Source organism: Phyllostomus discolor, chromosome 8 (genome assembly GCF_004126475.2).
Source record: "Phyllostomus discolor isolate MPI-MPIP mPhyDis1 chromosome 8, mPhyDis1.pri.v3, whole genome shotgun sequence".
NCBI lineage: Eukaryota > Metazoa > Chordata > Mammalia > Chiroptera > Phyllostomidae > Phyllostomus > Phyllostomus discolor.
In genome coordinates, this window is record NC_040910.2 from 84,050,083 (window position 1) to 84,072,555 (window position 22,473).

Sequence of the window (22,473 nt, forward strand, 5' to 3'; positions counted from 1 at the left end):
ACCCACTGAGCAAGAGTTGAAGGTGTGCTGGAAAGATAACTTTGTCTTCCAGTCTCACCTGCAGTCCCCTCCCCCACATTGCTCAGTCACCTCTCACTCAGAGCATTTGGCTAATTTAAGGGCCAGTTAGCACGAGGAGAGGGGGACACCTTTTTTTTCCTTTGAATTTAAGTCCCACGGTTCACCTGCAAGCCCGGGGTGCTGTGAAAAGTTTGTCTCTTGTCCTCCTCACTTCTGTAGACCATGGACAGAGGACCTAACACTGTGCAAAGGATGTTGAGAGTAGGTGCCCCTTCTCTGCACAGAGTTCTCTCTTGAGTGAATTAAGGAGAAACGGACTGTATCTTCACATGAGGAAAAAGTCTTTTCCTGTTTTCATGCTGGCATTTCAATTTAATACTTTTACCATGTGTAGAGACTAAGGGGATCTCTAGACCTCAGGGCCAGTCAGCGTATAAAATTTGCAGCAATGCCACAGCCAGTTCTTAATTTTCTATGTTCATATTATGGGCTGCATGAATTGTTCATGGAGAGCTTGAATGCCTTTTCCACGTCTGCTGGTCCTCACTGCCTCCCACAACTTCCTATGTGGGATATAATCAGGAAATAAGAATTCATCTAACATGAGCTTAGGTGATAGAGGCTTAGCATGAAACCTCTGCCCCTGCCTGCAATCACACGTGCTATTCATACTCAAATCAGAATGACTTAGATTGTCTGCTGTTCTCCTCCTGGAGCGGCCAGAACTGGCTGGTGACTAAGATGGGCCATCACCCTCCAGTAAAGCTCATTGTTTTTCATGGCGAGGGGTGGGAATGCAGGGACAGAGGGCTCTGTCCTTTCTCCTGGCTCTCCTGGGCTGGCGATCCTGTGTTCCCCCTGGAAGACTCCCGTCCTGATTCTGAGCCTTCTTGAGGATGAAAAAGTTGGCCAGGTTTCATTCCATCTAACTTTCCCCCCCTTATCCTCAGGCCATAGGAGGAAGGGTCAGTGCCTGTCAATCGCAAGAGGTAAACAGTGGTTATCCCTTCCTCAGACCTTCTCCAAAGGGACCATGGGAATATAGGGCCAGTGGCAGTTGGCTCTGCAGGAGAGTTTCCCAGGACTGCAGGATCTGCTTGGCCACCCAGGCAAAGCAGTGAGCTGGGGCCGTGTGCAGGAGAGAGATACCGTCCTGTCCTCTGCTTAAGAACACCTAGACAGAGCCTGTTACCAGGTTACCAAGCAACCCTTGGTTGCTGCGGCTGTTTAGGTATAAAAGCAAATGCAGCCTGTGGGGGAGCTTGAAGATGCTTTGCCAAGAGGGGGAGAGCCCAGCCACCTCTGGAAAGGTCTCTCTTCTTACCTGGGCACACCTGGGAGTGTCAGGCAGTTGTGGCCTCTAACACTGATAATGGCTATTTGATGACTGGCCTTATGCAGATCAAGCCAGAATATGTGTTATTTGTACCATCTGGATTTGCCCTTAAGCTTGCTGTAAATGGGGCAAGAAGATGGGCTTAATGGGTATTTAGTGAACAACATAAGCCTTTAAAAAATAATATTGGCGCTGCTGCTATAATGTCCCATAATTGGTCCGGCAAGAGGACAAGCCAGAAAAGCCACACTGTGGGAGGAAGTTTCAGCTGCTCTGAGCAGCGGCGGCCGCCTGAGCTGGGACACGCATTTATGAGATGCTTTCCTATTTATGTCTCTGTGCCAACTGTTTCACGTATCGACTGTTCTCAAGGCAGGGGCTATTTTGGGACTTAGCTAGACCAGAAGTTCTTCTAAAACTATCGGTCTCTCTCTTTACCTGTCTTCTTTCTCTTTCTCTCTTTCACCTTCTCCCTCTGTCTCTCTTCAACTATTTAACTATCTCCAACTAGCTTTCTGTTAATTAAAAAATAATAACATAGATGAAAAATTAAGAAGTAATTTTTCTTCCAGCTTCCAATTCCTCATTATGGTCCAGGCTTCCATCTTAGACACAGACAGTGTTTCTGGTTCCTTTCATATCCTTTCAGAAATACTATGTTTTACGATTATACTTGGCGCTTTGATGTGTGCCTTGTATTTTTCACTTCGCCATGCATTTGGTCTTTGTTTTCTGGCACGCTCATCAACTCATCTCATTCTTGTTATTGGCCATGACCTTAACTAATTGGTCCCCTCTTGACGGCCTTTTAGGTTGGTTCCGATCTTTTGCTACTATAAAGAACGTGGCAGAGAGCATTTTTAGTTGTACATCTCTGTGGGCAGTTAAATTGCTGAGTAAATTCTAGAAGTGAGGCCAGGGGTTCTGTACATCTGGGGTCTGTGGATGAACACCAAAGGATGAACCTTTTGACATTTTTATGGAAAAAAAAAGTGTTTTTGTAAGGCAGAAGTCTATGATTTCCATCACATTTCAGCTGACCAGCCCCCAAAGTTCACCTAGATCTTGAACTTGACTGTGTCCACCTCCCCCACTCAGCTGCCCAATTGGGCATTTTCTTTCTCATCAGCACTCTTTTGGCTACAGAAGGGTAGTAAAAAGTAAATCAATCCATTTGTTTACTAATTAACTGTCCCATTTCAGTATGCTTATTTTGATAGAGGCAGTTGAAACTCTTCAAGAGGGAAGGTTTTTGGTTATTGATCCATTAGCGTGGCAGATGGAGAATTGTCTCTAATTTTGTGCAAGTGTAGAAAGAACAGGAGTAGGCATTATTTTCCAGTAGAAAAAGAGGAGGATTTAATTTAGGGAATTATTTAGTTGTAAAGTGGCTATTTATTTTCCTTAAGTCATTCTAAAGCTTCTTGGGGGGAAAAGTGAACGGGTACTTAAGTCAGGGAGACATGAGCTGTGGGAAACTGCCTAGAAACCAATGTTTCCTTAACGTCCTGTTCTTTCATAATCAGAGAATCCACCTGGTGGTAATAATTGTACCTACACAGCGTGGCAGATTCGAAACCATGGTTGGTAAAAGGAAAACGATGCAGACCCAGAGTTAAGCGGGTGATAGATTTGGATAAACTACCGTCACCAGACCATTAGCAACACTTGCTTGTATCTTAGTCTTAAACTTGATTTCCTTATTGGTTATGCTGCTACTGACTTGCTGGGCGGCATCCTTCTGTGGAAATGGAACTGATCTTGGTGGAGAGAATTTGCCTTTTCTAACTTGAGGTTCCCAAGTGCCCAAGCCCCCAGATCGGTATCTGTAGGGTTTGTGCCATTCAGAACCATGATGCAGTCCAGGTGTTCTTCGATATCATTCTCCCTCCTCAAGGCACCCTCATTTCTCCTCTGGGTATCATACAATACTCTCCTCATTTAATCTTGTACTTGGAATCATTCCTCTCTCTGTTTTCCCCATTGATCTTCCTACTGGAAGTGCCCCTGGGAAACGATTTGATAAACTGACAAACGTGGAGCCAACTAACCCCTGGCAGCATTTCACTCCTGCTTATGCGTTTGCGTTTGAACTGGGGACGGTTTCTCTAGCCACACAGGGAACCCAGTAGATGGATTTTCACACTGGCCAGCCTTTGGAGGATCACACTTTGGTATACACGTGGGGCTGCGGGACGGCGGCCAGGCTGAGTGGCATGGAATCTTTTCTTGGAAGACAGCCTCCTGTTCTCTTTGTAAGCCAACCACGTGTACTCAACCCCCCCACCCCTAGATTTCCTTGGCACTGAAATTCCTTGGCATAACCTAATCCTAGGGAACCAAAGAGGAACCTACTGAAACAGCTGCAAGGCCCCTGTGACTATCTCTGTTTTCTTCCGTGTTTTCTACCTTTCCGAGTCTTCCCCAAAGGAGCTACTCCATCCGTCACCGATATTTCTAGTGTGATGGAAACTGAGGTGTGATCAACAGTCTGATGTAGCTCCTAGGAGAAATTCTGGGTGTTTCTTTATAAAGAGGTCTCCAAAGTAGTGTGTTTAGGGAAGTCTCTGACACATTAGTAATGTTGACTTTTTATTGGTAAGCTCTCTAAAGATGAAAGACTAACTTTCCAGTTATTCCTGTAGATTTATGTCCCGGCATGTGGTTTCAGCAATTAGACTCCATCTCCCCCCCCACACCTGGCCCCTGGAACTGATTAGGTCAGGGATGTTTAAACACCTTTCCCTGTCCTAATTGAGAGGAGTTGTCTGGGGTCTGAAAGACAGGCCGGGCCTGGCACTGCTGCCCCTTTTCTATACCCTGAGTTTCTTCATTAAAAAATTGGGAATGAACCAAACTTGTCAGCACATGGCAGTAGCACTGAGGCTATTAAAATGTGTCCCATTTTCATACAGAAATATTTGGCCAAAAGATGAAGAGCAAAGTGCTCAATAATGATAATTACCAGGAGCTCTTCAGCATCATGGATGTTAAATATAATACTGAGATACCACCTCGAGCAGCATGCTGTGTGGGTGGCTTGAGTGACTGTTAAGTGTGTCCCAGCTCGTGGAAACATTATTAGGTGGATACATTTTATAGATTCTTTTGCTTCTGAAGAGTGTTATATTTTTGCCTGACTAATATTTAAGCACTCAAATAGCCTGTTTCTTGTTTACTTGCCCTTTTATTACTGTGATTATGTTTTGAGTCCCAATTAATGTAGGCTAGGCAGTCGTTCCGGAGTGCATTTTCACGAGGCCCAGGCCTGGAGGCCCTTTGGCACGTCTCTGAGCGCGGTGCAGCTGCCGGAACAAAGCACTGCGGGCTGAGGGGCTTAGACAGCAGACGTTTATTTTTCACAGTGTGCAGACCAGACGACTGAGATCAAGGTGCTGGCAGGTTCGGCTTCTCCTGAGGCCTCCCCCCTTGGCTTGCAGATGGGCATCTTCTCGCTTTGTCCTCACACGGTCTTCCCTCCGCCTGCCTGTGTTCTCATGCCTCTTTTGGACAGTCGTGTTGGATTAGAGACCGCATTTCAACCTAATCACCTCTTTAAAGATCTCAGCTCTAAGCATTTAACTTCGGAGGTCCTGGGCGTTAGGCCTTCAACATGAGCTGAAGGGGGACAACACTCAGTTCATATCAGCCTTCAGCAGTTTTTTTGAAAGTTGTCTTCTTGTGGATGGTAATCAACCCAAAGGAATACCTGGTGGCCAGAGAACTTGGTTTTCTTGGTTTCTTTCTGCCTTGTTGGTTCCCTCACTGTATTCCCATCTCCTTATCTGTTAGCCTCACACCTAGATGGGCTGCGGACGCTGAGGAAGCAGTATGGAAAAGGGTTGAGTGAAGTTGAAAAGTTACTCTGAGCAACTAGAAAGAAAGTTCTATAATGTTAAGTGTACTCTTACTAGATGGCTGGCAGGCATAATCCACTGCCTGCCAGTGCTATCTGCTGCCACCATCACCTGAAATGACAGACTCGGGTAACTTTTGGGGAGATTAATATCATTATACACTTGAGTGTATACAGTGGACACGGTCCCCTGACCGTATTCATTTTCTAGGGCTGCCGTTACAGTGCACCACCAATAGGGTGCCTTGCAGCGATAGAAACTCATCCTCTCACAGTTTTGGAGGCTGGACGTCTGAAATTGAAGTGTCACTGGGCCACACTGCCTCTGAAGGCTCTAGGGGAGTGTCCTTCCTTGATTCTCATAACTGCAGTGGCTCCCGGCATTCCTTGGCCTGCAGCAGCATCCCTCCAGTCTCTGTCTTCTTTGTCACCTGGCCCTCTTCCCTGTGTGTGTGTCTGTGTCTGAATATCTTCTACCTTTTTCTTGCAAAGTCAGCAGTCATTGGATGGAGGGCCCACCCTGATCCAATACGAGTGCTTCTTAACTAATCATATCTTCAGAAACTCTGTTTTCAAGTAAGGTCACGTTCTGAGGTTCTGGCGGGACATGAATTTGGCGGGGGGTGGGGGGCATTTTTTAACCAATATGTGACCAATCCCATACTTTGATCACTGCATGACTGGCTTAGTCTGGAAGGGTTTGTTTCTCATGTACAAGGGAGGGAGGGGGAGAAAATGAGAGGAAACAAGAGGAGGCTAATCCTGGAAGTAATAAAAAACCCCATTTTATTCATTGGGAGCATTTAGAACAGCTGCTGTGCTCTTTGTTTGAAATATTCATTATGTGTGTACTGAGGAGTTAGGGATACTGTCTCCTTATGCAAAATTTAACATTTGCTGGGCCAGCAGGTTCTATCATCTTTATAAGAGTTCTGACACATTCATTTCAGCTCATAAGTCTATTGAACCAGAGAATGTGTTTTTAATGTGCTTTTTGGGAAACAGAGCAGACAAGTGGCTTGGGCAGCACCAGCCCCCGTTAGGATATTCCTGCCAGGCTTCTATTACCCAGAAATTTAGGGGGCTGCTGCCAAAGTCGGCAATCTGGGCTCTTTTCACATCATTTTGTTTTGTTTTTCAGATGTGTTTTTTTGTTGTTGTTTGTTTTTTTGTAGAAGCTCTATAAGCTGGAGAAGTACAGGTGGCACTTTGGTTTCAAGTAGTTAAGGTCACAATTTTAAATTTATTTTTTGTTTCTTTTGCCTCTTATGGAAAGCACCTAAGTGATGGAAACTGGTTTAGAGCCCGTGAGACGGGGAGGATGTTGATGGCCCTGAATGAGATAGACAGCCTTGGAGGAGTGGGCTGAGGGGGAGGATGGGGAATTCGGATCCGAACCTGTGTCGTCAACAGCAACACCTCTGGCATCTGGGATGGGGTCAGTGCAATCCTGCCTTGAACAAAAGGAGTGTGAGACAAGCTCCATTCAACCGGGGCTGTCTCCGTCAGCATGCACGGGCTGTTCAGCCTCCTGTGTCCTACTTGGGTTGTATGCATTCTAGTACTTTGTTCTGCTTTCTTGTCTCTAGTGCACTTTCCATCCAGTGGCCAGAGGAAGAAAATAGCTCCAAGTACCCTCAGACTAAATCAGTTGTCCCAATGAAACATGATTTTGAGTATCGGAACATTTTGGAGCTGGAGATGTTAAGGGACGTGCCAGTCACTCCCAGCTGGTTTTCCCAAGACAAACTAACTCTTGGGACTCCTGTTTCCTTGATTATCTGTCACAAGCTGGTAGGGGAGGCAGAGGCATTCGGTGACGATGGTAGAGGAGGGTGCATTAGATGTGTCTGCATCTCTTGGTTACAGTGGGCTGGAGGTCTTCGCTCTCTTCCCCAGTAGACCAGGTGCACCCGGAGCTTTCACCGTGCTGATCCTCAGCAGGCCCCCACACAATTTGCTCGAGTCAGTCTTAGTATTCTTTCCAGTAGGGGAGCTCTTGTCCTACACATAAAAGGAGGCATTTGCCCTAACAGAGATTCAAATCTTCTTGGGAATCGGGAAACACATGGCCCATGTAATGTGTTTCCATTTTATATGTTCAGTGTAAACCTCTCATAAGTGGGTGTTGAAAGTTCTTGCGGTGCCCACACAGAGCCCTCCACTTTGAGTTCTTTTTGGATAAGGAGTGGGATAGAGTTTGAGGTTCAGTTCTTTTTTGTATGGGTAGTCAATTGTTGTAGCACCACTTACTGGGAAGACTGATCTTTCTCCATTGATTTGCCTTGTACTTTGTAAAAGAAAAATAATAATGACCATATTTGTGTGGGTCCATTTTCGCACTCTCCATTCTGCTTCACTTGTTTATATGTCTACCTGTTTACTGATATCACACTCCTTTTATTATAATAGCCTCATCTTAGGTCTTGAGATCAGGGATTGTGTGTCCTTCCACTTTATTCTTTCTAAAAATTGTTTTGGCCATTCTAGTTCCTTTGTCTTTATATACAGATTTTAGAATCAGCTTGTTAAAATCTGCAGAAAATTCTGATAGACTCTTGGTTGGAATTGCATTGAATATATAAACCAACTTGGGGAAAATTGGCATCCTTTTAAAGTAGATTTTATTGATTATGCTATTATAGTTGTCCCAGTTTTTTTCTCCCCTTTATCCTCCTTCTACCCTGTACCCCCCATCCTCCAGCATTTGCCCCCCTTTAGTTCATGTCCATGGGTCATACATGTAAGTTCTTTGGCTTCTCCATTTCCTAAACTGTCCTTAACCTCTTCCTGTCTATTTTGTAACTACCATTTATGCTTCTTATTCCCTGTACCTTTTCTCTTCCATACTCTCCCTCTCCCTGCTGATAACCCTCTATGTGATGTCCAATTCTGTGATTCTGTTCCTGTTCTAGTTGTTTGCTCAGTTTTTGTTTTTTAGGTTCAGTTGTTGATAGTTGTGAGTTTGTTGTCATTTTACTGTTGATAGTTTTTGATCTTCTGTTTCTTAAATAAGTCCCTTTAACATTTCATATAATAAGGGCTGGGTGATGATGAACTCCTTTAACTTGACCTTATCTGGGAAGCACTTTATGTGCCTTTCCACTCTAAATGATAGCTTTCCAAGATAGAGCAATCTTGGACGTAGGTCCTTGCCTTTCATGACTTGGAATACTTCTTTCCAGCCCCTTCTTGCCTGCCAGGTTTCTTTTGAGAAATCAGGTGACAGTCCTTTGTAGGTAACTGTCTCCTTTTCTCTTGCTGCTTTTAAGATTCTCTCCTTATCTTTAATCTTGGGTAACTGAATTATGATGTGCCTTCGTGTGTTCCTCCTTGGGTCCAATTTCTTTGGGACTCTCTGAGTTCTCTGGACTTCCTGGAAGTCTATTTTCTTCACCAGATAAGGGAAGTTCTCCTTCATTATTTGTTCAAGTAAGTTTTTAATTTCTTGCTTTTGTTTTTCTCCTTCTGGCATCCCTATGATTCAGATGTTGGCATGCTTAAAGTTGTCCCAGAGGTTCCTAAGCCTCTCCTCATTTTTTGGAATTCTGGTTTCTTCATCCTGTTCCACTTGGATGATTATTTCTCCCTTTTATTCCTAATCATTGATTTGAGTCCTGGTTTCCTTCCCTTTACTGTTGACTCTCTGATGTTTTGCTTTATTTCATTTTGTGTAGCCTTCATTTCTTCTTCATTTTGTGACTGAGCTCAATCAATTCTGTGACAACTACTCTTTATCAGGTAGATTGTCTATCTCCTCGTTGCTTAGCTCTTTTTCTGGAGTTTTGACCTGTTTTTTTTTTTTTTTTTTTTTCATTTGGGCCATATTTCTTTGTCTTGATGCACCTATTATGTTGTAAGGGGTGGAGCCTTAGGTATTCACCAGGGCGGAGCTAGGTATTCGCCAGGGTGAGACAACCCTTTACTGTGTTGTGGGGGAGAGGTTAGAGAGGGAACAATGCCGCTCGCTTGCTGTACTCTAGCCCCACTTTCTAGTGAACTTTCCTGTGAGACTGAGAGTTTCCCACCTTTGAAACCCCCACAGAATTTTATAGCTAGAGGTTATGAGCCTTTAGTTTCCCGGTCGGCCAGCTCCTGCCTTGATGTGTGGTTTACCACCTTACCATGCCACAGGTCCTCTCCACCTGGCTGCCCATCCCATCCCCTCCTACCTGTCTGGATGAATGTTCCTTTAACTCCCTGGTTGTCAGAGTTCCATGCAGTTTGATTTTCTGGCACTTCTGGTCATTTATTATTTTTAAATTGGTTGTTATCCTTCTTTTGGTTGTGTGTGAAAGTGAAGCATGTCTATCTACACCTCTGTCTTGACCAGAACTCTGAAAATTGACGTCTTAATATTGTCTTCTATTTCATGAAGATGGCATATCTATTTCCTTAAGTGATCTTTGGTTTCTTTTACTAGTATTTTGTGGTTTTCAGCATATATATACAATTTGGTCAGGCTTATACCTATGTATTTCTTTTTATGGTACTATTATAAATGATACTGTATGTTGAATTTCAATTTATAATTGTTCATTGCTAGTGTACTGAAATATAATTGATTTTTGTGTTTTAGTCTTGTATTCTGCAATCTGACTAAACTCACTTATAATTCTAAGAGTTTTTCTATAGATCTCTTGGGATTTTCTATGTCATGTCTCTGAATAGTGACAATTTTATTTCTTCCTTTCAGTCTGTATGCCTTTTATTTCTTTTTCTTGCCTTATTGCACTGGCTGGGATTTTTAATATGATGTTGAATAGAAGTGGTGAGAACAGACATTTTTGCCTCATTCCCAATCTTAGGAATAAAGCATTCAGTCTTTCACTGTTAATTATGATGTTTTCTATAGGTTTATGGTGGATGAAAGGCATATGTATTTAAAAAGCCATCAAGTTCCTGAAAGATGTCACAGTACAGAAATGGTACAGATTTGGAGTGGGCCAGGGAATAGGTCCTACAGTGAAATGAGGTTTGAATTCTGACTCAGCCCCTTAGGCAGCTGCTAGACCTTGGGCAGCCTTCTTAATCTTCCTCTCCCTTTGTTTCTGTATCTAAAATGCGGATAGTAATAATTACCTCATGGGGTTGCTTTGAAGAGAGGCTAAGTGAATGCATGTAAAATGCTTATAATAGTGCTTAATGTATTGCATGCCCTCAATGAATATTAGTTATTTTTATTCTATCTGGGCAGAAGTAAAGATGGTGAAAGTGCTCAGGGTGCCTGGGTATGGGATGTTTTGGCCCAGACTGTGAAAATTTTGCCCCCCACATTGAAAAATGCAAAGAACTCTTGGGTTTGGATGTGGATTCTTCAGTTACTGAGCACATGTGGGCCCTCAGTGCTCTCAAGGTGCTCAGACAGATGTCAACTCAGGGACGGAGTAGTCACATTGGAAAGAACAGATTGTGCCTAAACTGGATGAGGAGATTTCTCAGATGAAAAGGAAATCTGTAAAGAAATTAAAGAAGCACAAATCTGTGGTTAAGGAAAAAGTTTTAGATGTAAAAAGTTATAGAGAATTGGGCTGGGGGTAAGGAGGAGAGAAGAGGTGTGTGTGCGTGTGTATGTGTGTGTGTGTAGTGAAGAGCAGAGAGGTAGAGTCAGAATATGTGATAGATGTGATAATAACATGGACTCTCACAATCATGAATGGACTGAGCTCCCTCCCCATCAGTGCAAGGATTCAAGTACAGGATTGGTGACCAGTGGTTGGAGGAATTACAGAGGGAGGGGCTTCCTGTGCCATGTGAGATGCTCTTTCTGCTCCATGATTCCACTCCCATGTGCCTACCAAGACCTCCTGGGGGGGGGCCTCCTCTGTCTTTCAGGCCTATAGGAGAAAGGCTCATGTGATCTTCAGCTCTGGGGCAGTGGGTTCTGGTTGGATGTCTTGGAGCTTGAGAGTGGGTGCTTTTAGCACAGTCTCACAGGTGAGCAGTGGTGGCAGGGGTAGTCATCAGATTGAAGGCCCTCTCATAGCTGTACACAGCCTGTGCTTTTGGCACGGTGTTGCCATGGTAACCTTCCCCCTTCTTTGCCACAGTTCACCTGTACTTCTCAGCTTGGTCAACAACATGTCTCCCCTTGTCTGGTTCCATCTTATCTCGTCTCCTCTCTCAGTCTCCCCATCTCTCCTGGTCTCTCTCACTTGCCTCTTTCCATCTCACTCTCTTTGCCTCCCTTTTTGTGCCTGCATGCCTCTTCATGCCCTCTCTCTGGTGATCTGCGGTGTTTGGGAAGTCCTTGGAGAATTCTGTTGGGCTCTGTTGGGCCCTGTGGAGCCATTTGCAGCCCCAGTGCAGTGTTCCCGGGTGGTGCAGTCATTCACAGCTCTTCAGAAGCCCTTTCCTCCCTCTCTGCATAGAGATTCATGTGGACAGATACCACTCTCGGAAAATCAGCTCTGGGTGAAGTTCCTCCAGGCCTTTGCTTTGGGTTAGCTTCACAGAGTGGAACTGTACAAACCTGCAGTACTGATTAAACTCATCTAAGTGATCTGTTGTTAGGGTCCCTGTCATCCATTTGGGGTGGAGTCCTATGACAAATATAGACACCTTGAGACTTATTATGGAGAGTGGACTTCTCCTTGAAATCATTCTTCTTAGTGTCTTGTGGATCTGCCTTCAAGCTGGCTGTCATCCAGCCCTACTGAGAGTTATTAACCATTTAGTGTCAACTTGTACCTGCTTCTTGGAAGTCTACTGCAGCTGGGGATGGAGATTTGTCATATTAATCTTCTTTTTCGTAGGGTCTTATGTTGCGGCACTGCTCAACTTAAGGAGTCTAATGGTACTGCACATGTCCCCTTGCTGCTCTCTACCTGTCCTGGCCTGGAAAGGCACAGTAGAGATGAGCCTGGAGACTTCATGCTGGCATCTGACAGGATGCTATTATCTGGCCAAGACCTCAGAGCCGATTTTTGCTAGTGATTAGATCAAGCAGTCCTGTTTTCAACCAATTTTCAGGATTGGGTGAGTAGAGTGAAACCTTAGTGGGCAGCTGTCTTCTTATCAAAGCGGGGGGTGGAAGGAGGACAGGACAGGCTACAACTAGAAGGAAATTGAAATGCTTTCCCAGAACTAATGAGCTGCTCCTGGCACACTGGGAGGTCATAGAGCTCTGGAATCATCTTCAGAATTCTGAATGCAGAAGGCTGCACAAAGGCAAGTTTTGATCATCCTACTTGATTGGCAGAACAGGACACTGGAGTCAGCCTGTATTCTGAAAGCCTGATTGGGAGAGCTCTGGCAGACGGCTGTGGAGGCTGTTTGCCTGGCCTCTCTCTCTGTTTCCTCCCACTCTGGTCCCCATTGAAGTTACATATGTAAAGTCAGGGACATTTCGGTATGACACCCCACTGGGTTCATGCAGGTTGACAGCACATTGCCTCTCTCTGGAGGGGACTCTTCAGCACTGTACATTAAACACAGAGATGTGTTTTGTTTTCTAAGCCCAATGTCTCCTTTGAACCAATTGGCACTTTTTGTCTTTACTCTATAGGGTGCTTCATGGAAATGAAATCGACAGTTTCCAAGGGCTCTGAGACCCCCGGGATACTGCTGGAGGGGTTTGGAGGGAAAGGGAGTCATCTGCTGTGACTAGCAACGGGCTTTGAGTCCTGTTTCCCTTCCCTAAGGAAATAGATCTTTGAAGATGTGACATTTCAATATTTGAAAAAGCGTAAATCAAATAGAAATGTTGACTTAACATCAGGCAACAAGCAGGTCTTCTAAGGTGGCTTTGATGTCTGTCTGTCTGGATGCTCTGAAGTAGCTACCAACCACTTCCCTGCTTGGACCCTCACATGATGGCCCCCCTTTTGGACCATCATCCTCAGAACATCTACCTTGAACATTTTATAGGAAGGAGAGCATCTGAGCACCTGATGAAAAGCAGACTGATGATGGGTTATTGGCATTTGGGGTGGGAGAGTTCTTGGTGGTATATGTTGGTTAGCACCCCTGGTCCCCAGCCACTAAATGCCTGTAGTCCCCTTTGGTCAATGTGACAGTGGGGCAAAAGTGCCCCAGACATTTCCCAATGCCCCCTGGAGGGCTGTCCATGAGGGAGCAGATACGATATGGCAGGCTGGGTCTTGCACAAGGACGCTAGGCCCGAGGAGTTTGAATTCCAGCCTAGCTTCTGCTAGTGGAGTGGTCCACCTGGACCAGGCGGTGGCTGCTCAGAGGAAGGGGCACCTTTGAAATGTATTCTGAGTGCTGTATGGGCTGGCAGCCACCCTGCCATTGTCCCTGGCTGAGAACCATGGCCAAAGACCCTTTCCCCAGAAAACACACCTCTGTGGGTCAGACACATTTTACATTCACTTTCTTAGTGCTTCTTGACTGGCCTGGCAGAGTGCCCAGCACCCAGCAGGAGTCAAGGGCCTGTCTATTGACTCAGTGAACAAAGTAAAGCCCGTTGGTTCTACTGGCGGGTCCAAAGGCCCCTGGTGATGAGCTCCTGCCTGATCCCCAGAAGCACGGGCTTCCCTTGGTTCACATTAGCTCCAGCCTGAAGGCTTCTTATTTCTTTTGTTTTTGTTGTTTTACTCTTACCCCAGGACATTTTTTCACTGCTTTTAAAGAGAAAGTGGGGAAGAGAGAAACATCGATGTGGAGAGAAACATTGTTTGGTTGCCTCTTGTATGAGCCCAGGCTGGGGATCTTACACGCCCAGACTGAGAGTCTGACCCACAACCTATATACGTGCCCTGACTGGGGATCAAACTCACAAACCTTGGTTATGCGGCGACACCCCTACCAGCTGAGCCACACAGGCCAGCGCAGGCTTCTCATTCTTGTACTAACATTTGGGGTGCAGACAGTGGGGGTTGTGGTGCAGATGGGGATGCTGCAGCCGGGGGAATGGACTGGCACAGGCAGGAAGCCGAAGCGTGAGAGAGAGCACCAGCACTCTGGGCGCTGAGGATCTGAAAGCTCAGTTTCCTCCTTCAAAGCCACATCCCAGACTTCTTGGTGGTCACATTCTGAGTCTCTGAGTTCTCTGCCTGCCGCCCTGCCTGCCTTCTCTTTTCTTCCATTCTTATGCTTATTTCTTATCCAGATCTCTTTATGTGGTGTTTGGGATTGTGTTCTATTCTAAGAGCTTGGACTAAGAATTCCTGTTTAACTCTTTGTTTCATTATTTGCTGGCCAGGTTTCTGGTGGGAGAGGATCAGGTTTGGTGCTGCCAAGAGTCACTGCTTCCTTTTCCTTTTGTTCACATTCCTTTTTGTTGTTATTTCATTCATTTGTTCATACTTCATCAAGCTAACCAGTCTACTTGGCTGAATCTGATCAGTGAACTTGGTCTCTACCTTCAACGTCTGTGATAGAGGCATATGCCTCAAAGAAACCATTTACACAGTAATTACAAATAGCTATACAGCGATTTTGATGTTTGGTTTCTTTCATAGTCTCCAGAGGGTGGTTACATTTGTCTAGAAAAGAACCCCACTCACTAGGTTCTGGGATCCTCTTCTCTGAGGGAATTTTATCATTATTTCTGGGCCAGTGAGTGTTATTTGAACATGTCAAGTTCAACTTTAGTTTCTTTCTTCATTAACCATGGACTAAGGTGTGTGGTTCAGGACGATATTGCAAATGCTCATGTTTCATTGATATTCCCTGCGTGTGTAAGGGAGGATGGGGTATTCTCCAGTGTATACATGTGTGCATACAGATGTGTATGTGTTTGCACATGTGTGTTTGCTCTTGTGTGTACATGTTGACCTATTTTCTTCCCAGTAGAATAGAATATTCTTGCATGTAAGGGATTAAAGTGCTTACTGATTTAACCAGCTGTTTGGGCCCAGTGCACCTTCTCCCTGAAGTCTGACAGGGAAGTGGAAGGTACTAGAAGTACAGGTCAGTTACATGTGTGTGGATAAAGAGGCTTGACTGACACGTGGTACTACTGTTTCTCTGGTCTCTGTCAGTGAACGCTGATGTATGAACTATGCCAGCTACTCTGTGGGAGCCTTGAAATCGCCATATTTATTTTAAAAAGCAGGAGCAGCATTTCTGAAACTCACGGGGTTGTCTTTGATTCTGCCATCAGTAAGGCCCTTTTTAGAAGACATGTGGGAATGTGTATACTTAAGAGCATGGCAACAGGCTTGGAGGAGCTTCAGCGAACACGGGTTCACGCCCAGGTCAGCATGCCAGACATTGTCACTCACAGGAAATGTTCTCATTCATGGCTCTCTGTTTAGTGCTGTTCAAGTCACAATGAATGGTCTCGTCCACCCAGCAACTCACATGCTAGGTGACATGGGCATTGACTTGCTACCAGACTTTTAATCTACTCGTTGCTTCAGCCCGATTCCCAGGTGTCCCCTGGGGTCAGGAGCAAAAAGAACACTAGGGCCTACTGTGCCCCTGGGCTCCATTCTGAGATGCTCAGTAATCTCCTTGTGAGTCAAAAAATAGTAACTGATTAAAAAGTAATTGAACCGATAGGTAAACCAACACTGCAGAACTCATCTGGACACATGAGTCCCTGGAAGTGGTCACTGGGATGATGGCATTACTTGGAAGACCTTTAGAAGTGTCATAGAAGACTTTTCAGGGTTGATTTACAATCCATGTTTAAGAAACAAGAGCAGTCTTAGTTTTTTGTGGTTCGGTATCATTTTAGCAACAACTTCAACGTTCTCAAACTCTTCCCCAAAACTTTCAAAATAATTATTCTAAAGCCAGAGGGGCCTCCACCCATTTGTCCCTGCTGCTCCCACTAGGCGGGACAGGAGCTTCCCAAGGTACGCCATTCCCTGATGCTGCACGTTAGGACGTTTTCTCATGTCTGTTGGCCCATGTGGCGTTAGCTGGCCTTCTCCTGGTCTCTGGAGTCATCGAGGTTAGGTGAGAGGGTACGGTGAGAATACGCAATGAGAGGAGAGGTGAGGACGTGCTGTAGATATGATTTGGTGTCCAGAGTATGCTGGTTTAAAAAAAAATTCATGGTTTGACTTTTTGTTTTTGTTGTTCCACTAAGTTTTACTGTTAGATGACTCACAACAATGAAGGCATTTACCCAAAATTTGTGCTCTAATCCGTTCCTTCCCAGAAAGAGGAGGATTTATAGGCCTGAGGGCTCTCCTGGGGCTTCAGGCATATTCATTACATTGAATTATGTGCTTCCAAGAGTTTAACATTGACTTAATTTATCTGAGCATAACAGGCTGTATGAGTCAGCATTGCCTTATAACAAGAATCTCTCAAATCTCAGAGATTTACAGCCACACAGATCGATTTTGCTTTCAGGTTGCATCAGGCTGCAGGTTGACTGTGTCTTTACTGCATTTGTCTTCTCCTTCTGGATCCCATACTGAAGAAGTGGCCTGTGCAAGGAGAACCCAGAGGCATGACAGAGGGGGAGAAAAAGCTTTCTGGCAGAAACTTGTGGTGCCCTTTAAGGGTTCTGCTTAAATACAGTGAGTTTATATCCACACACATTCTCATTTACATCCATACCCAACAAACCATGTGGTCACTCCTGACATTGTGCGGGGAATTGTGTGGGGAAGTATACTGGCCTCTAGGTAGAACACCGCCAGTCCAGGTGGGGATGTGAAAATCCTCTGCAGGGAAGGGAGGCATGAATTATTATGACTATAATACATTCTTCCCTCTCGATTACAAGTCATCACTTTTGTTCCCTCCCTACAAAAAATAAATTTACTTCTCACCCAATGGAATATACGTCAGAGTTCTCATCCAGTCACTGAGTCAGGTCTGAATTTCAGGGCCTCAGGATAAGCTCTTCATCAGGTCTGGATTTAGTTCCTCTTGATCTGGAGGCCTGTGCATTAACACAAGTTATCTGTCCCTCCATGTCCAACATGGTGGACGCTTCCCCACTTGGAAAGAGGAAGAGTGGTGGCCACATGGCCATCCCTGGTACCTAGCAATTCTGAAAGCCCATTAAACCGACATGAGGGTCCCCTACCTCAGGGATGTTCCTTGAGTGGGTCTGGAGGAAGCTCCACTGTCCGTCTTGGCTCTTGGCTTCTCACTTTGGGAGATCCTTCCTTCCTCATGATCCTCATTGGACACATCTGAAGAAGTATGAGGGCACATGCCTTCCTTGGGGGCACAAGCAGCTTTCTCAGCCTGCTTCCTGCCTGGAGAAATTTGGGACCTAAAGCGGTTTTAGGTCTCCAGTAGTCACGATCTCTTTTATCCCGGGCCAGCTTCTCTTTGGGTGATATAACTCATTCTAAACCACCATACGTTTTTATTTCCTTTTGATTTCAGTTATTCCATGGGCCGATAGCCACATTCCTGTTTCTCTTTGAGGTAATTCTCTTCCAGACACATCTCTCTCTCTAGATTTAATTATAGGCACTTTGAGCTTATCAGGTTTCTGTGAGACCACGCCACTAATCACTTTTCCTATACCGTTTTGTCCAGCTAAAAGGATTTACCAGGGGTGGGGAGGGGGTGGCTTTATTTTAATTCTATTAGAGACCTCAATATGCCCTTGGTTTTGTGTGTGTCCTGAGGCTAGGTTTCAATTATATTTTCTGCAGAGAGCATCCCCCGCCCCTTTATTGATAGGAGATGAGGAACAGGTTCTCCTCACTTTCTAGCCCCTAGAGTAATGCCTGATATTTTGGGTTTTTCTATTATATTGCACCCCATTTCTGCTACTAGTTTTTGTAATTGTCGCTTTGCTGGAGCAACATACAGTCCTCCATCTCAGCGGCTCACAGCATCTTCAGGCTGCAGGCTGCTCTGGTTCTGCTCTGCATGACTTCTTGCTCTGAGGCTCAGGTGGGAGCAGCAGCCCCATTGGTCACACCTGTGTGTGAGGCCTCCGGCACCTTCCACCTGGATTGTGTGCACCTCACATCCACTCCTGTGCCTTTGACCCAGGCAGCTCAAGCGTCACTCCTGACCACGGGGCAGGCCGGGGAGTGTAGGCAGCCTATAGTCCCACAGAGCACATGGAACAGAGCAGGGATGTATAGTTAATTCTCCCACAATGAAGGAGAGTGTTGAGTAGTTGTGGAAAAAAAAAATCACAATCTGCCACCTGTATTAGACACAGAATGACAGGGAAATGCTGAGTGATGATGACACCAGCACCAGACACAAAGTCACATGCATGTCAGCAAACTAAATAAAATGTGGGAGAGAGTGTGTGTGTTGGGCGCGGGGTTCATGTGTTCCTGGAGAGATTTCTTTTCTGTTACCTCCAGGTGGTGGCTCCTAACTCCCTGGAGGGAGTGACAGCATGCTCTGATTCTGAAGACACTGAATGTGACCAGTCCTTTTTCTCAAAACCTGGCCCCTCACCCTCCACAGTGTGTGTGCGCATGTGCTTGCAGCCCACCCCTCCCAACCTGCTGAGACATTCTTTGGTTAATTCTTTGATGATAGGGATGTGTTTGAAGATTGACAGCGAAGCATGCACCTTTTGTTTCCAAATCCCTCTTTCAACACAGAGCACTGTCTGTTCTGGATCATTAAATTCCACTTAAATAGTTTTTTATTGAAGTGAGAGATGCTATAGAGTGGAAGAACAGGGGCTGCTTAGAGTAATAAGCGTGGCCCTCTGTTCTGGGTTTGGGAAGTTTGTCTGAAGCAGCATTGCTGCTGATACGAGTGTTGGGTGCTTCTGCTACTGCTCAGTACCCGACTCGAATCACTTGTCCGCGTCTCCCGATACAGTTGACTGTGAGACACTCTTGTCCTGTGCGTGGTCAGAGATCTGCAGAGGTGGGAGCCGTGTCTTTGTTGGGAGGTGGACTGCTGCTGAGGGAAGCTTTCGGACAGACTGAGGTTTGAGTTTGGAATTCTGGCAGTGTTCCCTTCTAAGATAGCAATAAGACTCAGATAGACTAGATGAAGGGACTAGTGCAGCACTTGACCTACCCTGCAGTTTACAGATTGTAAGACTCACTCATTTTTGCATTTTTAGCATCTCTGAATCCATATTTATCTTCAACCAATGGCATGTCATAGTGAAGCTGACTACATGAAATAAAAGTGTGTTGTAAAATTGTTGCGTCTTAAGGTTTGGTGACATATGGTAATAAGCACTTAACTGGGCACTGATGAAATTAGAATGAATTATGGAAAACATTCCAGTGTGACTTAGTGTTTCCCTAGGTTTGTGTGTAGGTCAAGGCCCACTTTGAGAAGCTGATGAAAAATATGGATCTTTCCCCAGAGATGTGCACATTCCCGCAGAATTCTGCCTGTGGTTTCGGGGTTTCATGGAATGCCCTGAGGCTCCTCCCTAGACCTAGCCCCTTGAAAGAAAATACAGACCTTGTGCATTATTATTTTTCCTTTTATTTTTCCTAGTTCTCCTCCCCACTCTGATCTACTCACTGGAGTCACATTTAAGTTGTAGCTGTTTTTGTTTTTCCATTTGTTAGGAAGTGTAATCGTCTTCCTATGACAAGTGTCCACCCTCTTCTGACTCAGTCTCGCCGGTTAACCCTCGCTGAGGAAGAACCTAGCCTTCAGTGGCCGACTGCCTGCATCCTGCCCTCGAGTCCAGCAGTAGCACCAAGTTTTCACAGAGCACAGTTCTGGAGCTGATAGCCGGAACAGGGAGGGAGAGGGAACAGTGTGCCTGGGTTGTGTTCTTACCTTGGCATCCGTTTCATGCAATTAACGAATTCTTGTTGTGCCTCCTGGGTGTTCTAGGTACTGGGCAGTACATTGTAACCAAGACAAACAAACAGCCCAACAATGAAAACAACACAAAAAGCTGACTTTCTAGTGGGAGAGATAGATAATGAGTTCCAAATGAGTGAAGTACATTCTACGTTAGATAAAGGCTACTGCTAAAAAAAGAAAGAAGCAAAGCAGGCGAGGAGATTGGGAGTGTGTGTGTTTGTGTGTATGTGAGTGTGTGATGGAAGTGTTGAACATTTAGATGGCATAGTTAGGGCACACATGGGCCCAGGAGGACAGCTTCAGTGGCCTGGGGAAGACTGGGGTCTATCCCTTGAACTTGACCCCTGGTCCAAGTCCAGCTGTTGGATTCCCGCCCAAGTACTAAAGAGGGAAGGAGAAGTGAGGGGGGTTGGTGAAGTAGGAGAAGTGACATCCTGGAGGAGTGGCAGCCGTGCCCACCTAGGCTGCTCCCGTGGTGACAGACAGCTGGACCTGGCTGCCTCCAGTGTGGGAGGCCCAGAGGAGAAGACAAGGACAGAAAAGGAAGGTATGGCATGTGCTCCCTGTACTGCGTGGGACATCAGCGGAGTTCCTGAGAATGGCCTGGGGGCTCCCAGAACCACTGCTAGGAGCCTGGAGGGCTGCCTTAGCCAGTGTGACAAGAGTTAGTGACATTCGGTGGTGTTTCTGTTTAAGGGGATCTAATGGTGGTTTCTTATTTTCCCTCTCCTGTTATAAGGTCTCAAGGTTTTGAGGGGGGCACAGAAAAATCCCCAGAATTGATTTATAAAATATTGTGTATTTATTCTTATGAGATTGGAGCCACTGAGGAACCATGAGAAGACAGCGAGCTAATAGCAAAGCAAGAAGTTTATTGAAAGCAGAGTTCCTTGGGAGTGAGGGAGGGGAAACAGTCAAGCTGGGGCCAGTTCCCAGCTCAGACCAGTTCCCACACAGGTGATTCTGTGCAGGGCTTTTAAAGGAAAAAAAAAAATGCTCTATGGGGAAGTAGTCTTGTCATTGGTTACTTTGAACTGCTCTGCTTTTCTCTCATTGGGTGTTTCTATCCTGAGGCTCTCTAGTTCCTGGGACTCATTCCAGTGGCTTTCTAGCTCTAGTTCCTGGAACTGCCCTGTCCCTGACCGATTACTTGGGCGCTGCCCCACCCTGGTCTGCTTGTTCCGATGTCCTGTCTTGCTGGCTGGGGTGCCCTATGCAAGGTCAGACCAGGCTGTCAATTCTTACATGTTTAAACTTCAGTCACCTTCAAAGTACTCTCCATTTTATGCAATACACCTATTCAGACGTTCTTTCCACTGCTCAAAACAGCTTTTGGACTCGTTGAGTTTGATGTCTTTTAGTGCTGCTGCCAGTATTTGTTCACCTCTCCCATATCGGCAAAACGTCTCCCTTTGGGGACTTTTTTCATCCTAGGAAACAAAAAAAGGTCTCTCAGGGCAAGACTAGGTGAATAGGGAGGGTAGCGCACAGGGGTTATGCCTTTTTTGGTCAAAAACTGCTGAACATTCAGAGTGGTGTGGGCAAGTACGCTGGTAAATCACCCGTCATGAAATGGTCAAGCGCATTGAGAGAATCTTCGAAAAAGATTTCACTGAAGCTGAAGGTATAGTACAGGGGGCCCTCCCTCCTGAGGATAATTCCAGTTTTTCTTGGGTCACCCCTCGTGTGTGCTTGTGTGCATGTGCCTGCATGTGTTTGCATTTGGCTACTGTGAGTGCAATGTGCAATGTGTCTTTCTGGGAGAGAAAAGGCAGTATTGAAATGGATGGAGCATCCAAATGCAGTGAACTCTGGTGCTTTCTCACACTGACTGAGCAGAAATTCCCATTGTTCCAAAAGATGGAGCAGCTCCCACTCATGATCCCCTTTTGGGAAACAAAGGCCAGACCCCCTTTGTGTATGTGAGTCTTCCTGGGTAAGTCCAGACGTGCAGACGCGTGTTTCAGCCGACTGCACTAGACTTCAGCATATGGTTATGTGGGTGTAGGTAGCTGGTTTGTGTTTGTGCCAACAGAAAGTGAAGGTTTCTGTAAAATGTCTACTTAGCAGACTTAAAAAAAATGAATTCAGGGACATTTTAGTTAAAACAGTCACAAAGGTGTGAATGCAGGAGCCGCTGTGCTGTGAGCCGCTCCAGTAGGACAGACGTGGGACCATCTGGGCTTCTGCCCTCCGCCGGGATTGACAAGGCGCTGGCATGTGAGTGAAGTGTGCGCTGACCTGCAGGGCGGGTGGCTGGAGGGAGGCTCTTTTGGGTGGGGTGGGGAGGGGTATCTTGTGTGCCCACGAGATTGTAATTTATGGAGGTGACTGAGTGATGTCATGGAGAGGCCAGTGCCTCTGAAAGGAGAATTTGTTACCGTGTCCCATGAGGAGGGGCATGCCAGGCCACACAGGACTGCAGGGAAGACATCGGAGGCTGAGGAGGCAGAGGACAGGAGTGAGGGCAACACCTAGGCCAGACCATTTGTTGAGGTTTCCGTGGGCAAGGCAGGGCAGGGCAGAGAGCTTAGTGCCGGCTTCAGGTATAGGAGCTCTCCCTAACCGTCAAGTGCCTGGCCCTGGGGTGACGTTGCAGGGGAAATATCGGCTC

The 22,473-nt window shown here is 45.8% G+C and overlaps 1 protein-coding gene across 5 annotated transcripts in view; it reads left to right on the top strand.

Moving 5' to 3' along the window:
- SLC39A11 (solute carrier family 39 member 11) overlaps nt 1-22,473 on the top strand; it is a 324,919-nt gene that overhangs the window by 152,556 nt on the left and 149,890 nt on the right. The window lies entirely within an intron of this gene.